At 40.3% G+C, this 10,717-nt stretch overlaps 21 non-coding genes across 21 annotated transcripts; all 21 read right to left on the bottom strand.

Moving 5' to 3' along the window:
• Positions 1-1,771: 1,771 nt before the first annotated feature.
• On the bottom strand, positions 1,772-1,843 carry Trnaa-cgc (transfer RNA alanine (anticodon CGC)). Its single transcript has one exon. It is a non-coding gene; the product is annotated as a tRNA-Ala (tRNA).
• Positions 1,844-2,026: 183 nt separating this feature from the next.
• Positions 2,027-2,098, bottom strand: Trnaa-ugc (transfer RNA alanine (anticodon UGC)). Its single transcript has one exon. It is a non-coding gene; the product is annotated as a tRNA-Ala (tRNA).
• Positions 2,099-2,478: 380 nt separating this feature from the next.
• Trnae-cuc (transfer RNA glutamic acid (anticodon CUC)) lies at positions 2,479-2,550 on the bottom strand. Its single transcript has one exon. It is a non-coding gene; the product is annotated as a tRNA-Glu (tRNA).
• Positions 2,551-3,083: 533 nt separating this feature from the next.
• Positions 3,084-3,155, bottom strand: Trnaa-cgc (transfer RNA alanine (anticodon CGC)). The gene has a single exon. It is a non-coding gene; the product is annotated as a tRNA-Ala (tRNA).
• Positions 3,156-3,338: 183 nt separating this feature from the next.
• Trnaa-ugc (transfer RNA alanine (anticodon UGC)) lies at positions 3,339-3,410 on the bottom strand. Its single transcript has one exon. It is a non-coding gene; the product is annotated as a tRNA-Ala (tRNA).
• Positions 3,411-3,790: 380 nt separating this feature from the next.
• Trnae-cuc (transfer RNA glutamic acid (anticodon CUC)) lies at positions 3,791-3,862 on the bottom strand. Its single transcript has one exon. It is a non-coding gene; the product is annotated as a tRNA-Glu (tRNA).
• A 533-nt stretch (positions 3,863-4,395) lies between these two features.
• Trnaa-cgc (transfer RNA alanine (anticodon CGC)) lies at positions 4,396-4,467 on the bottom strand. The gene has a single exon. It is a non-coding gene; the product is annotated as a tRNA-Ala (tRNA).
• A 183-nt stretch (positions 4,468-4,650) lies between these two features.
• Trnaa-ugc (transfer RNA alanine (anticodon UGC)) lies at positions 4,651-4,722 on the bottom strand. Its single transcript has one exon. It is a non-coding gene; the product is annotated as a tRNA-Ala (tRNA).
• Positions 4,723-5,102: 380 nt separating this feature from the next.
• Trnae-cuc (transfer RNA glutamic acid (anticodon CUC)) lies at positions 5,103-5,174 on the bottom strand. Its single transcript has one exon. It is a non-coding gene; the product is annotated as a tRNA-Glu (tRNA).
• Positions 5,175-5,707: 533 nt separating this feature from the next.
• On the bottom strand, positions 5,708-5,779 carry Trnaa-cgc (transfer RNA alanine (anticodon CGC)). Its single transcript has one exon. It is a non-coding gene; the product is annotated as a tRNA-Ala (tRNA).
• A 183-nt stretch (positions 5,780-5,962) lies between these two features.
• Trnaa-ugc (transfer RNA alanine (anticodon UGC)) lies at positions 5,963-6,034 on the bottom strand. Its single transcript has one exon. It is a non-coding gene; the product is annotated as a tRNA-Ala (tRNA).
• Positions 6,035-6,414: 380 nt separating this feature from the next.
• Trnae-cuc (transfer RNA glutamic acid (anticodon CUC)) lies at positions 6,415-6,486 on the bottom strand. Its single transcript has one exon. It is a non-coding gene; the product is annotated as a tRNA-Glu (tRNA).
• A 533-nt stretch (positions 6,487-7,019) lies between these two features.
• On the bottom strand, positions 7,020-7,091 carry Trnaa-cgc (transfer RNA alanine (anticodon CGC)). Its single transcript has one exon. It is a non-coding gene; the product is annotated as a tRNA-Ala (tRNA).
• A 183-nt stretch (positions 7,092-7,274) lies between these two features.
• Trnaa-ugc (transfer RNA alanine (anticodon UGC)) lies at positions 7,275-7,346 on the bottom strand. The gene has a single exon. It is a non-coding gene; the product is annotated as a tRNA-Ala (tRNA).
• A 380-nt stretch (positions 7,347-7,726) lies between these two features.
• On the bottom strand, positions 7,727-7,798 carry Trnae-cuc (transfer RNA glutamic acid (anticodon CUC)). Its single transcript has one exon. It is a non-coding gene; the product is annotated as a tRNA-Glu (tRNA).
• A 533-nt stretch (positions 7,799-8,331) lies between these two features.
• Trnaa-cgc (transfer RNA alanine (anticodon CGC)) lies at positions 8,332-8,403 on the bottom strand. The gene has a single exon. It is a non-coding gene; the product is annotated as a tRNA-Ala (tRNA).
• A 183-nt stretch (positions 8,404-8,586) lies between these two features.
• On the bottom strand, positions 8,587-8,658 carry Trnaa-ugc (transfer RNA alanine (anticodon UGC)). The gene has a single exon. It is a non-coding gene; the product is annotated as a tRNA-Ala (tRNA).
• Positions 8,659-9,038: 380 nt separating this feature from the next.
• Trnae-cuc (transfer RNA glutamic acid (anticodon CUC)) lies at positions 9,039-9,110 on the bottom strand. The gene has a single exon. It is a non-coding gene; the product is annotated as a tRNA-Glu (tRNA).
• Positions 9,111-9,643: 533 nt separating this feature from the next.
• Positions 9,644-9,715, bottom strand: Trnaa-cgc (transfer RNA alanine (anticodon CGC)). The gene has a single exon. It is a non-coding gene; the product is annotated as a tRNA-Ala (tRNA).
• A 183-nt stretch (positions 9,716-9,898) lies between these two features.
• On the bottom strand, positions 9,899-9,970 carry Trnaa-ugc (transfer RNA alanine (anticodon UGC)). Its single transcript has one exon. It is a non-coding gene; the product is annotated as a tRNA-Ala (tRNA).
• Positions 9,971-10,350: 380 nt separating this feature from the next.
• On the bottom strand, positions 10,351-10,422 carry Trnae-cuc (transfer RNA glutamic acid (anticodon CUC)). The gene has a single exon. It is a non-coding gene; the product is annotated as a tRNA-Glu (tRNA).
• Between the last annotated feature and the right edge of the window lie 295 nt (positions 10,423-10,717).

Here is a 10,717-nt window from a genome sequence, read left to right as displayed (position 1 = left end):
AAATTACAAAATATCAATAAAAAAGTTACAGTTTTTTAATTTTTACAATTTTTTCTATCTTCAATATTCCGTCATTCACTGCATCATTCATTAATGGTGTTGTTCGTACATCTTGAAAGTCCTCGGTTACCACTTTGTTAAACCTAAGGTACTCATGTTCCCCTGGAACGAGAAGTTCCAACCTTTCACGGCCCATTCGCAACAATATCAGACGTCCTCTTTCCGTTTTTCCTATCAAAATGTCCAAACCACTCCGGCTTGTTTTCAAAACAATTTTACTTAAAATTCCACTTTCTGGTACGATTCTATTATGTTCTTTCGATTTTTCACATGATTGTACACCTGATGACGTAGTGGATACAATATCATTATCTGTCGGTTTATTAATTGTACATTTTGTTACTATATGTTCTCCTTCTACGGTACACTTATTCTTTTTAATTCTATCACCAGATATTCTTTGTTTATTTATATTCACATTGTTTACATTTTTACCCGTTAAACAGGTTGATGACAAAGACAATTCATTACACGTATCGATTGACAGTTCTATATTTGGACTCTCTATAACTTCAATGTTACCTGTAGTAGCAGAGGCCACAGACGGGTTATCGTCAAAGTCCATTATATCTAAGGTATTTGTCGATACCTTTTCACTCGGTATTTGACTAATTTCAGATAAACGATCTGAAAAAATCACATCTGTATGATTCTCAATATTCGAATTATTTGCATGATCATCATTGTTATATTCTTTCATCCGTTTTTTATCACGATTGATGGTGGAATTCGATTTTCTTTTACTCTTAGTATTATCTTGATTGGTAAAAACTATAGATACACGGGCTCTGTCATTTTCACCATGCACAGTAAACGTTATATTACGAAATTGTTCGCATGCGTTTTCTATAGTTCTCATCAATAAAGATGGAAGTCTCTCCATTGTACATATAATTAAAAACAGTATTATAATTCACCCTCGGGTAGCCTCTTTCAATCCAACAATATTTACAACATTTATAACAGTTTCAAACGACGGTTTTCCGATATCAATGAAAAGAACTTACTTCTAAAACAAGTTAGAATGTTAATATTCCATAATTCAGCTTGGTAATCCGAGCAATAACTTATTATAGAAGAAAATTTTCACTGCACAAATAAACAACGTCCTGTCATGTAAAGGTCCACTCGACTTTTTCCATGAGAGCGCGGAATCCTAACCACTAGACTACCTGGGACTTACTCATAGTGGGGTAACTTAACACATATAAAGAGCAACACTAACAGCAATCATGCCTTTTTTGTACGTTACAACGTCATTGGGAATATCGACTGGCGTTAGACAGACTATAGAATGCCAATAGCTCAAGACCGCAAAAGGCGGCGAAATCACCCCGAATAGTCGCTACTGTCGACGCTATATAACGCATTGTTTCAGGCTGGAATCATTAACATAAACATTCGATTTGTTAATCTGACACACGATTTTAAAGTTATAATCCATATATTAAAATTGTGACACAAGTAAAACCTGTCGGGGAAAGGGAGTGTGGTATTAATTCGGCTTTGCCTGAAATGTTTGAGCGTGCATTTGAGACATGCCTCTAAAGAGTGATTTTTGAAATTTTAAGTCATCTGTGCCGAGTTCGCTGTTCAAACAGCACTTATATTCCGTTGCGCTTTCTATGATTTTCAAGGCAAAGCAGCATTGTGTAGGCGAGATTACTTTAATTGATTTCTCGATGCCGATTTTGTCTGCGGCCAAAAAATATGGAGATGCCGGGGATCGAACCCGGGGCCTTTCACATGCGAAGCGAACGCTCTACCACTGAGCTACATCCCCGTCCCTGGATTTTCATCAATATTTCCTTTTCAATTCCGCCTTTTACCGCAGGACAAAGTGTTCATGTAGGTGTCCTAAGAGAGGTCGGAGATGCTCACTTATATTTTACTGTGCATTTTCACTTGATCGTGCACGAAAGACATAGTTTATGTGGACTTAATGACATTGACAAAAAATTAGGAGTGGAGATGCCGGGGATCGAACCCGGGGCCTTTCACATGCAAAGCGAACGCTCTACCACTGAGCTACATCCCCTTCACAACGATAGAACATTAAATTTAAGTAGTGTATTTTCATACCGTGTATATACATGCCACTCTGATTATTAAAATAGTCTTGCACCAAGACGAGATGGTTATCTTTATGTCTCTAACAGTTGTACTGGGATTGAAATTTGTTGAGCAAGTACATTTGTAGTTCATTTTCATGTACTGAACCATCAATCAGTCCGCCTCGTTATATATTGAGCCGAAGGAAGACATAAAATATAAAGTATTGGTTGTAAAAGGAAATCATATAGTATATAGGACAAACATACACCGTTTCTTTCATTGACCACGTACACATAACAGTTGTTTGAAGCATATACCGTTATTAATATCAATATCGATCCGGAGAAAAGGCGCAAAAATATCTTCCCAGACGGGGAATCGAACCCCGGCCGCCGCGGTGAGAGCGCGGAATCCTAACCACTAGACTACCTGGGACTTACTCATAGTGGGGTAACTTAACACATATAAAGAGCAACACTAACAGCAATCATGCCTTTTTTGTACGTTACAACGTCATTGGGAATATCGACTGGCGTTAGACAGACTATAGAATGCCAATAGCTCAAGACCGCAAAAGGCGGCGAAATCACCCCGAATAGTCGCTACTGTCGACGCTATATAACGCATTGTTTCAGGCTGGAATCATTAACATAAACATTCGATTTGTTAATCTGACACACGATTTTAAAGTTATAATCCATATATTAAAATTGTGACACAAGTAAAACCTGTCGGGGAAAGGGAGTGTGGTATTAATTCGGCTTTGCCTGAAATGTTTGAGCGTGCATTTGAGACATGCCTCTAAAGAGTGATTTTTGAAATTTTAAGTCATCTGTGCCGAGTTCGCTGTTCAAACAGCACTTATATTCCGCTGCGCTTTCTATGATTTTCAAGGCAAAGCAGCATTGTGTAGGCGAGATTACTTTAATTGATTTCTCGATGCCGATTTTGTCTGCGGCCAAAAAATATGGAGATGCCGGGGATCGAACCCGGGGCCTTTCACATGCGAAGCGAACGCTCTACCACTGAGCTACATCCCCGTCCCTGGATTTTCATCAATATTTCCTTTTCAATTCCGCCTTTTACCGCAGGACAAAGTGTTCATGTAGGTGTCCTAAGAGAGGTCGGAGATGCTCACTTATATTTTACTGTGCATTTTCACTTGATCGTGCACGAAAGACATAGTTTATGTGGACTTAATGACATTGACAAAAAATTAGGAGTGGAGATGCCGGGGATCGAACCCGGGGCCTTTCACATGCAAAGCGAACGCTCTACCACTGAGCTACATCCCCTTCACAACGATAGAACATTAAATTTAAGTAGTGTATTTTCATACCGTGTATATACATGCCACTCTGATTATTAAAATAGTCTTGCACCAAGACGAGATGGTTATCTTTATGTCTCTAACAGTTGTACTGGGATTGAAATTTGTTGAGCAAGTACATTTGTAGTTCATTTTCATGTACTGAACCATCAATCAGTCCGCCTCGTTATATATTGAGCCGAAGGAAGACATAAAATATAAAGTATTGGTTGTAAAAGGAAATCATATAGTATATAGGACAAACATACACCGTTTCTTTCATTGACCACGTACACATAACAGTTGTTTGAAGCATATACCGTTATTAATATCAATATCGATCCGGAGAAAAGGCGCAAAAATATCTTCCCAGACGGGGAATCGAACCCCGGCCGCCGCGGTGAGAGCGCGGAATCCTAACCACTAGACTACCTGGGACTTACTCATAGTGGGGTAACTTAACACATATAAAGAGCAACACTAACAGCAATCATGCCTTTTTTGTACGTTACAACGTCATTGGGAATATCGACTGGCGTTAGACAGACTATAGAATGCCAATAGCTCAAGACCGCAAAAGGCGGCGAAATCACCCCGAATAGTCGCTACTGTCGACGCTATATAACGCATTGTTTCAGGCTGGAATCATTAACATAAACATTCGATTTGTTAATCTGACACACGATTTTAAAGTTATAATCCATATATTAAAATTGTGACACAAGTAAAACCTGTCGGGGAAAGGGAGTGTGGTATTAATTCGGCTTTGCCTGAAATGTTTGAGCGTGCATTTGAGACATGCCTCTAAAGAGTGATTTTTGAAATTTTAAGTCATCTGTGCCGAGTTCGCTGTTCAAACAGCACTTATATTCCGTTGCGCTTTCTATGATTTTCAAGGCAAAGCAGCATTGTGTAGGCGAGATTACTTTAATTGATTTCTCGATGCCGATTTTGTCTGCGGCCAAAAAATATGGAGATGCCGGGGATCGAACCCGGGGCCTTTCACATGCGAAGCGAACGCTCTACCACTGAGCTACATCCCCGTCCCTGGATTTTCAGCAATATTTCCTTTTTAATTCCGCCTTTTACCGCAGGACAAAGTGTTCATGTAGGTGTCCTAAGAGAGGTCGGAGATGCTCACTTATATTTTACTGTGCATTTTCACTTGATCGTGCACGAAAGACATAGTTTATGTGGACTTAATGACATTGACAAAAAATTAGGAGTGGAGATGCCGGGGATCGAACCCGGGGCCTTTCACATGCAAAGCGAACGCTCTACCACTGAGCTACATCCCCTTCACAACGATAGAACATTAAATTTAAGTAGTGTATTTTCATACCGTGTATATACATGCCACTCTGATTATTAAAATAGTCTTGCACCAAGACGAGATGGTTATCTTTATGTCTCTAACAGTTGTACTGGGATTGAAATTTGTTGAGCAAGTACATTTGTAGTTCATTTTCATGTACTGAACCATCAATCAGTCCGCCTCGTTATATATTGAGCCGAAGGAAGACATAAAATATAAAGTATTGGTTGTAAAAGGAAATCATATAGTATATAGGACAAACATACACCGTTTCTTTCATTGACCACGTACACATAACAGTTGTTTGAAGCATATACCGTTATTAATATCAATATCGATCCGGAGAAAAGGCGCAAAAATATCTTCCCAGACGGGGAATCGAACCCCGGCCGCCGCGGTGAGAGCGCGGAATCCTAACCACTAGACTACCTGGGACTTACTCATAGTGGGGTAACTTAACACATATAAAGAGCAACACTAACAGCAATCATGCCTTTTTTGTACGTTACAACGTCATTGGGAATATCGACTGGCGTTAGACAGACTATAGAATGCCAATAGCTCAAGACCGCAAAAGGCGGCGAAATCACCCCGAATAGTCGCTACTGTCGACGCTATATAACGCATTGTTTCAGGCTGGAATCATTAACATAAACATTCGATTTGTTAATCTGACACACGATTTTAAAGTTATAATCCATATATTAAAATTGTGACACAAGTAAAACCTGTCGGGGAAAGGGAGTGTGGTATTAATTCGGCTTTGCCTGAAATGTTTGAGCGTGCATTTGAGACATGCCTCTAAAGAGTGATTTTTGAAATTTTAAGTCATCTGTGCCGAGTTCGCTGTTCAAACAGCACTTATATTCCGTTGCGCTTTCTATGATTTTCAAGGCAAAGCAGCATTGTGTAGGCGAGATTACTTTAATTGATTTCTCGATGCCGATTTTGTCTGCGGCCAAAAAATATGGAGATGCCGGGGATCGAACCCGGGGCCTTTCACATGCGAAGCGAACGCTCTACCACTGAGCTACATCCCCGTCCCTGGATTTTCATCAATATTTCCTTTTCAATTCCGCCTTTTACCGCAGGACAAAGTGTTCATGTAGGTGTCCTAAGAGAGGTCGGAGATGCTCACTTATATTTTACTGTGCATTTTCACTTGATCGTGCACGAAAGACATAGTTTATGTGGACTTAATGACATTGACAAAAAATTAGGAGTGGAGATGCCGGGGATCGAACCCGGGGCCTTTCACATGCAAAGCGAACGCTCTACCACTGAGCTACATCCCCTTCACAACGATAGAACATTAAATTTAAGTAGTGTATTTTCATACCGTGTATATACATGCCACTCTGATTATTAAAATAGTCTTGCACCAAGACGAGATGGTTATCTTTATGTCTCTAACAGTTGTACTGGGATTGAAATTTGTTGAGCAAGTACATTTGTAGTTCATTTTCATGTACTGAACCATCAATCAGTCCGCCTCGTTATATATTGAGCCGAAGGAAGACATAAAATATAAAGTATTGGTTGTAAAAGGAAATCATATAGTATATAGGACAAACATACACCGTTTCTTTCATTGACCACGTACACATAACAGTTGTTTGAAGCATATACCGTTATTAATATCAATATCGATCCGGAGAAAAGGCGCAAAAATATCTTCCCAGACGGGGAATCGAACCCCGGCCGCCGCGGTGAGAGCGCGGAATCCTAACCACTAGACTACCTGGGACTTACTCATAGTGGGGTAACTTAACACATATAAAGAGCAACACTAACAGCAATCATGCCTTTTTTGTACGTTACAACGTCATTGGGAATATCGACTGGCGTTAGACAGACTATAGAATGCCAATAGCTCAAGACCGCAAAAGGCGGCGAAATCACCCCGAATAGTCGCTACTGTCGACGCTATATAACGCATTGTTTCAGGCTGGAATCATTAACATAAACATTCGATTTGTTAATCTGACACACGATTTTAAAGTTATAATCCATATATTAAAATTGTGACACAAGTAAAACCTGTCGGGGAAAGGGAGTGTGGTATTAATTCGGCTTTGCCTGAAATGTTTGAGCGTGCATTTGAGACATGCCTCTAAAGAGTGATTTTTGAAATTTTAAGTCATCTGTGCCGAGTTCGCTGTTCAAACAGCACTTATATTCCGTTGCGCTTTCTATGATTTTCAAGGCAAAGCAGCATAGTGTAGGCGAGATTACTTTAATTGATTTCTCGATGCCGATTTTGTCTGCGGCCAAAAAATATGGAGATGCCGGGGATCGAACCCGGGGCCTTTCACATGCGAAGCGAACGCTCTACCACTGAGCTACATCCCCGTCCCTGGATTTTCATCAATATTTCCTTTTCAATTCCGCCTTTTACCGCAGGACAAAGTGTTCATGTAGGTGTCCTAAGAGAGGTCGGAGATGCTCACTTATATTTTACTGTGCATTTTCACTTGATCGTGCACGAAAGACATAGTTTATGTGGACTTAATGACATTGACAAAAAATTAGGAGTGGAGATGCCGGGGATCGAACCCGGGGCCTTTCACATGCAAAGCGAACGCTCTACCACTGAGCTACATCCCCTTCACAACGATAGAACATTAAATTTAAGTAGTGTATTTTCATACCGTGTATATACATGCCACTCTGATTATTAAAATAGTCTTGCACCAAGACGAGATGGTTATCTTTATGTCTCTAACAGTTGTACTGGGATTGAAATGTGTTGAGCAAGTACATTTGTAGTTCATTTTCATGTACTGAACCATCAATCAGTCCGCCTCGTTATATATTGAGCCGAAGGAAGACATAAAATATAAAGTATTGGTTGTAAAAGGAAATCATATAGTATATAGGACAAACATACACCGTTTCTTTCATTGACCACGTACACATAACAGTTGTTTGAAGCATATACCGTTATTAATATCAATATCGATCCGGAGAAAAGGCGCAAAAATATCTTCCCAGACGGGGAATCGAACCCCGGCCGCCGCGGTGAGAGCGCGGAATCCTAACCACTAGACTACCTGGGACTTACTCATAGTGGGGTAACTTAACACATATAAAGAGCAACACTAACAGCAATCATGCCTTTTTTGTACGTTACAACGTCATTGGGAATATCGACTGGCGTTAGACAGACTATAGAATGCCAATAGCTCAAGACCGCAAAAGGCGGCGAAATCACCCCGAATAGTCGCTACTGTCGACGCTATATAACGCATTGTTTCAGGCTGGAATCATTAACATAAACATTCGATTTGTTAATCTGACACACGATTTTAAAGTTATAATCCATATATTAAAATTGTGACACAAGTAAAACCTGTCGGGGAAAGGGAGTGTGGTATTAATTCGGCTTTGCCTGAAATGTTTGAGCGTGCATTTGAGACATGCCTCTAAAGAGTGATTTTTGAAATTTTAAGTCATCTGTGCCGAGTTCGCTGTTCAAACAGCACTTATATTCCGTTGCGCTTTCTATGATTTTCAAGGCAAAGCAGCATAGTGTAGGCGAGATTACTTTAATTGATTTCTCGATGCCGATTTTGTCTGCGGCCAAAAAATATGGAGATGCCGGGGATCGAACCCGGGGCCTTTCACATGCGAAGCGAACGCTCTACCACTGAGCTACATCCCCGTCCCTGGATTTTCATCAATATTTCCTTTTCAATTCCGCCTTTTACCGCAGGACAAAGTGTTCATGTAGGTGTCCTAAGAGAGGTCGGAGATGCTCACTTATATTTTACTGTGCATTTTCACTTGATCGTGCACGAAAGACATAGTTTATGTGGACTTAATGACATTGACAAAAAATTAGGAGTGGAGATGCCGGGGATCGAACCCGGGGCCTTTCACATGCAAAGCGAACGCTCTACCACTGAGCTACATCCCCTTCACAACGATAGAACATTAAATTTAAGTAGTGTATTTTCATACCGTGTATATACATGCCACTCTGATTATTAAAATAGTCTTGCACCAAGACGAGATGGTTATCTTTATGTCTCTAACAGTTGTACTGGGATTGAAATTTGTTGAGCAAGTACATTTGTAGTTCATTTTCATGTACTGAACCATCAATCAGTCCGCCTCGTTATATATTGAGCCGAAGGAAGACATAAAATATAAAGTATTGGTTGTAAAAGGAAATCATATAGTATATAGGACAAACATACACCGTTTCTTTCATTGACCACGTACACATAACAGTTGTTTGAAGCATATACCGTTATTAATATCAATATCGATCCGGAGAAAAGGCGCAAAAATATCTTCCCAGACGGGGAATCGAACCCCGGCCGCCGCGGTGAGAGCGCGGAATCCTAACCACTAGACTACCTGGGACTTACTCATAGTGGGGTAACTTAACACATATAAAGAGCAACACTAACAGCAATCATGCCTTTTTTGTACGTTACAACGTCATTGGGAATATCGACTGGCGTTAGACAGACTATAGAATGCCAATAGCTCAAGACCGCAAAAGGCGGCGAAATCACCCCGAATAGTCGCTACTGTCGACGCTATATAACGCATTGTTTCAGGCTGGAATCATTAACATAAACATTCGATTTGTTAATCTGACACACGATTTTAAAGTTATAATCCATATATTAAAATTGTGACACAAGTAAAACCTGTCGGGGAAAGGGAGTGTGGTATTAATTCGGCTTTGCCTGAAATGTTTGAGCGTGCATTTGAGACATGCCTCTAAAGAGTGATTTTTGAAATTTTAAGTCATCTGTGCCGAGTTCGCTGTTCAAACAGCACTTATATTCCGTTGCGCTTTCTATGATTTTCAAGGCAAAGCAGCATTGTGTAGGCGAGATTACTTTAATTGATTTCTCGATGCCGATTTTGTCTGCGGCCAAAAAATATGGAGATGCCGGGGATCGAACCCGGGGCCTTTCACATGCGAAGCGAACGCTCTACCACTGAGCTACATCCCCGTCCCTGGATTTTCATCAATATTTCCTTTTCAATTCCGCCTTTTACCGCAGGACAAAGTGTTCATGTAGGTGTCCTAAGAGAGGTCGGAGATGCTCACTTATATTTTACTGTGCATTTTCACTTGATCGTGCACGAAAGACATAGTTTATGTGGACTTAATGACATTGACAAAAAATTAGGAGTGGAGATGCCGGGGATCGAACCCGGGGCCTTTCACATGCAAAGCGAACGCTCTACCACTGAGCTACATCCCCTTCACAACGATAGAACATTAAATTTAAGTAGTGTATTTTCATACCGTGTATATACATGCCACTCTGATTATTAAAATAGTCTTGCACCAAGACGAGATGGTTATCTTTATGTCTCTAACAGTTGTACTGGGATTGAAATTTGTTGAGCAAGTACATTTGTAGTTCATTTTCATGTACTGAACCATCAATCAGTCCGCCTCGTTATATATTGAGCCGAAGGAAGACATAAAATATAAAGTATTGGTTGTAAAAGGAAATCATATAGTATATAGGACAAACATACACCGTTTCTTTCATTGACCACGTACACATAACAGTTGTTTGAAGCATATACCGTTATTAATATCAATATCGATCCGGAGAAAAGGCGCAAAAATATCTTCCCAGACGGGGAATCGAACCCCGGCCGCCGCGGTGAGAGCGCGGAATCCTAACCACTAGACTACCTGGGACTTACTCATAGTGGGGTAACTTAACACATATAAAGAGCAACACTAACAGCAATCATGCCTTTTTTGTACGTTACAACGTCATTGGGAATATCGACTGGCGTTAGACAGACTATAGAATGCCAATAGCTCAAGACCGCAAAAGGCGGCGAAATCACCCCGAATAGTCGCTACTGTCGACGCTATATAACGCATTGTTTCAGGCTGGAATCATTAACATAAACATTCGATTTGTTAATCTGACACACGATTTTAAAGTTATAATCCATATATTAAAATTGTGACACAAGTAAAACCT

This window comes from Mytilus galloprovincialis, chromosome 2, assembly GCF_965363235.1.
Source record: "Mytilus galloprovincialis chromosome 2, xbMytGall1.hap1.1, whole genome shotgun sequence".
Classification (NCBI taxonomy): Eukaryota; Metazoa; Mollusca; class Bivalvia; order Mytilida; family Mytilidae; genus Mytilus; species Mytilus galloprovincialis.
The sequence above is the reverse complement of the archived record's forward strand: the minus strand, read 5'-3'. Positions and strand labels throughout refer to the sequence as shown.